Below are 5,460 nucleotides of genomic sequence, written 5' to 3'. Positions count from 1 at the left end.
CAACGGCATTCTTCGGACGCCACCAACTCAGGTGCAAACCTGGACAAACTAGTGAAAGTGGCCTCAAACTCTGCCACAGACATACCCTGCTGATTAAGCCGGCTAAACTGGTCCCTCAGCTTCTCCCTAGCCATTGCAGATAAGAACCTCTCCTGGAAAGCATTCACAAACGCCTCCCATGTACCACCAACACGAGCCTTCTCGTACTTCCACCATTGACCCGCATCTCCCTTCAGCAAGAAGGATGCCAAGGTCACTTTCAGTGCCCCGTCCTCGATGCCAAGCATCTCGAACATCTTACTCATCTGTTCCAACCACTCGTCAGCCTTCAGTGGTTCCTTTGGATCCCCAACAAACTCATCCGGGTTAGACCGGAAGAACTCTCTCTTCAAGAAAGAAGGTCCTGCCTCAGCTGCCTGATTCCCAGCCCTGAGAATACCCAAAGCCCCTGCTATCTCTCCCGCCAAGGCACTCATAGCCTGCTGGCCCGCTGGTTCGGCCACGTTGGCCTGACCAACTCCCTCCTGCACTGCCGGAATATCATCCGGTAAAGGTACTTCCTGCCTCGCAGGTCTACCACGCCTAACACCTCTTCCTCGTCCTGACATCTTAATAAAGGTAATACAGAACGTTAGCACATTCAAAAATGTGCCAAAACTAAACACTCACGTCCTAGTGCATGGACAACAGTAATTCACTCCACGTAAGCACATAAACACATAAGCACTTACGAATTTCATTTCCGGATAATGATAGTCCCGAGGTGTTACTAGAGTTCCGGTTAGAAACAGCATTGATCAAGTGCCTTTCCAACAAGACTCCCAGAAACCCAAGGATCCAATCAACATCCTAGAAACTACATTCCATACCCACATAGTCACATAAGCATGTTATCAATTAAGCACAAAGCGTATGACACTACATCTAAGTCTCTATCAAGCGAGACAAACCCATTGTGATCCTAATCACTTCCCACGTACCCAAGGTATTCGAACCCGGTACGCTCTGATACCAAGTTGTAACGCCCTCAAAATAATAACATTAAACCCATCAATATAGACATGCATTGATATATAAAAGTTCCGCATTCCTTCATTCATCAGTGTTTCATTACAAAAAGTATTACATGTTAACGACAAAAGCAAATGCCCTAAAGGCTTACAGCTTTCCAAGTTAACACTGGGTTACACAAAAGAGTACTAACTCATTTACACTTTAAGCCCTTGGCTTGAATTTACATGTAATACATCAGAGAAAATAAAACAACAAAATGTCCGCTTGCCTCTAGCCTCCCAAGCTACGTCCTTGGAGGTGGCATGCTACCTGTACCTAAAAATGATATTCCCTTATAGGGTGAGCCACAGCCCAGTAGAAATATACTAAACCAAATATGAACAGTGACTAAAAGATTAGCAATTGATAGATGGCCAACACAGATACTTTCCCTTATCACACTTTACGGTTTCATGACATACAAGTCCATATTACAATCCATTTTCCAATTCTTTTCAATTCTCCATTTTATAACCATGGCTCAGAACCTGGCCAAACAACTCATATGAGACAGTAACTCATATCAAACACTTCCCATTTCATAATAGATAAGCATACTAGCTATATCACACAACAACAGATAAGCATACAAGCTATATCATCACTTCCACAGATATGCATATGAGCACTATCACACTTCCAATGACAAGCATATGAGCTCTGTCAACACATTAATAGATAAGCATACGAGCTCTATCTATGGAGTCCATCCCCTATCTCCTCCCAACACATCCGGTTTAGAGGTCCATCCCCTATCTTCCCCTAAACCGTGGAGTACATCCCCTATCTTCTACAACACAACACAATGCATATAAACAACAATTATACACATCATCACACAAAACATAAATTTAATGTATTCTTTCAATCGTCAATCTCAATGACACATTCCAGTGATTAGTTTCAGTTTGCCTAATCATCATGCATTGTCGACAACAATCAAGACTATCCTCCACCGATAGCCCAAAGCAGTTATTTTTATACAGAAAATAAATGCAACAATGGATATATAATCAACATTCCAACTAGGTGAGTGATAAATAATCCAACTACACCCTTTAATCCCACAACTTTCCAAATCAATTCCTCATTTCTCATAATTAATTATACAAATTAATTAACCAATGTAATTAGGGCATTTTCCATAATTAACATTACAACCCTTAGGTTCCATTTTCATTAATGTCTTAACATTAATTTCACATTTTCCATGCCAAACATGCATCTAGGTTTTATATAGCCAAAACCCCAACTCTTGTAAATTTACACAAAAGCCCCAAACTTTCACAAAATCACCAAACCAACCCCAACGTCTCAAAATACTAAAATTTAACGACAAAGCTCATAAAGAGGAGTAGGATATCCCTACCTCAAAGAATGACCCCCAACCAAGAAGGTGAAGAGAACAAAAATGCTCCAAACCACGAACTTTTCGGATCAAAAGATAGCCTTCGACGATCAACAACTTTTTTGTAAAGGCCAAAGGTGAGGAAGTCACTCCTACTAGATCAATACCTAGGGAGAAGGTAGAGCTCTAGAGTGAGAAGCTCAACAATGGTGTTTTTGGAAAAGTAAGAGAGAGAAGAGAAGTGGAAAAAGTGATTTGAAAAGTCAAAACATGGAGCTTTAACCCAGTCGCCCCGCTCGAGCGTCAAACGCCCCGCTCGAGCGTCACTCACAGACTCCCGCTCGAGCGTCAACAATCTTGCTCGAGCGGCGGATACACACTCCCAGAACTTATACAGAACTAGGTCTCCGCTCGAGCGTCAACTCTCCCGCTCGAGCGTCACACACAACATCCCGCTCGAGCGTCAAAACTCCCGCTCGAGCGCACAACACTGCAGAGGAGATACTGGAAGATGGAAAACTACGCTCGAGCGTCGAAAACCCCGCTCGAGCGGACAGACCACAACGAAGGGCCCGCTCGAGCGTCAAAATCCCCGCTCGAGCGTGAAGGCCAAAATCTGGGCAACTACTCTTGGTTTCCAAGTTCAACCAACCTGTTTCAAACTTGCCCAACACAACCCAAGACTCGAACACAAGGAGTAGAGGATGTAAACAAGACACACACAACAACTAACTCCACGGAACCTAAGTCCGAATACAACAATTAAAGAAAAGGGAAACCGGGATTGCTATAACCTCCCCCCCTTAAAGAATTTCGTCCCCAAAATTAAACACAAGTTCAAAAATAGGTTTTCTCCATGTCCAACAATATTAGGACATGATATATAAACATTTTGACCCATTACCGGTCAATTCGATCTCTTTTCAAGAGGCATTTCACAACATATATTACAAGTTCATTATCAACATGCAATTCTCTTCCACTTTCAACCATTTCCAACATACATGGTTCACAGTTCATATCATAATCAATATACATGATACAACTCCAATTCTACAATATAGCCAACATATGCAATATCATAATCAACTCCCATTTCAGGGTAAGTTCTGCAACATACTTCCATTAAACCAAGACATTACCAATGTTTTACAACTTAAGACATATATAAAGCTCCTAAGTCCAACAATATTACAAAATCTAAATACAAGATTACTCATCAGTAAACAAGTCCGGATATTTCTTGCGGACTTCCAACTCACGTTCCCAAGTGGCTTCCTTCACTCCGTGATATTTCCACAAAACCTTCGCCAAAGGAATGGTCTTGCCACGCAGGACTTGATCTCGCCTATCCAAGACCCGAACCAGTCTCTTCTCATACGAGGCATCCTAATCTACCTCTAAGTCGGTCCAATCTAACACATGCGATGGATCCGGCTCATACTTCCGAAGCATACTCACATGAAACACGTCATGAACTCCGGACAACTGTGGCGGCAACGCTAAACGATAAGCAACCTCGCCAATCCTCTCAAGGATCTCAAAAGGCCCAATAAATCGAGGGGACAACTTCCCACTCTTCCCAAACCTCATCAACCCCCGTCTAGGTGATATTTTCAGGAAGACATGATCACCAACCTCAAATAACAAAGGCCTCCTCCTACGGTCAACATAAGATTTCTGACGACTCTGGGCTGTAACAAGCCTCCTACGGGTAAGTTCAACTTTCTCCGTCATTTCTCTCACCAACTCCGGGCCCAACAAAGGTGCATCACCCACCTCGGCCCAACAAACTGGAGACCTACACGGTCGGCCATACAAGGCCTCAAATGGTGCCATACCGATACTAGACTGAAAGTTGTTGTTGTAGGCAAACTCCACCAATGGTAAGTGTCTCTCCCACGTCCCACTAAGGTCTAGGACACAACCCCGAAGCATAGCCTCAAGGATCTGAATAGTACGCTCGGACTGCCCGTCAGTCTGAGGGTGATAAGCCGTACTAAAGGTCAACTTAGTGCCCAAAGCACTCTGCAAACTTTGCCACAACCTAGCAGTAAAACGAGGATCTCTATCTGAGACGATCGTCACTGGGACCCCGTGCAATCTCACTATGTCCCGAATATACAAGTCGGCGAGATGATCTACCGAATCACTCACGCGCATAGGAATGAAGTGCGCCGACTTAGTCAACCGGTCTACAACTACCCAAATGGCATCACTACCCCGCTGAGTCCTCGGAAGACCTACAACGAAGTCCATAGTGACATGCTCCCACTTCCACTCGGCAATAGGCAAGGGTTGTAACAAACCCGCTGGCCTCTGATGCTCGGCCTTCACTTGCTAGCAAGTAAGGCACTTCGATACGAAAACGGCCACATCTCTCTTCATACCCCGCCACCAAAACTGGCGACCCAAATCCCGATACATCTTAGTACCTCCGGGATGCACCGCAAGACGTGAATGGTGAAACTCTCAGAGTACTTCCTTTCGGCAAGACTCCGGCACAAACAAACGGTCTCAGTATATCACACTCAGGTCGGGATACACCGTCAAACCCTTCTCAATTTTCCCACTGGGGATCTTCTCTCGGAAGGACTCTACCTCAAGATCACCTCTCTGTGCCTCTAACACTCTAGTCACAAGTGTGGGCTGTGCAACAGCAGAAAACAAGGCCGCAGCCTCAACGGATTCGCCCAGTAGCAAATCAAACTCACCAAGTGCTCCCAACATCTCCCATTCCCGGATGGCTATACAAGCTACATCACTAATGGATTTTCTACTAAGGGCATCGGCCACAACATTGGCCTTCCCCGGGTGATAATGCAACTCAAAATCATAGTCCTCAATAAACTCCATCCACCTCCTCTGCCTCAAGTTCAAGTCTCTCTGTGTAAACAGATACTTCAAACTCTTGTGGTCCGAGAACACCTCGAACCTCTCACCATAAAGGTAATGCCTCCAGATTTTCAAGGCAAAGATCACTGCTGCTAATTCTAGGTCGTGTGTCGGGTAATTCTTCTCGTGAATTTTCAACTGACGTGAGCCATAAGCTACCACTT

The sequence above is a fragment of the Camellia sinensis genome, chromosome 7 (genome assembly GCF_055761805.1).
Source record: "Camellia sinensis isolate YWXY chromosome 7, ASM5576180v1, whole genome shotgun sequence".
Classification (NCBI taxonomy): domain Eukaryota; kingdom Viridiplantae; phylum Streptophyta; class Magnoliopsida; order Ericales; family Theaceae; genus Camellia; species Camellia sinensis.
This window is presented reverse-complemented; position numbering follows the sequence as displayed.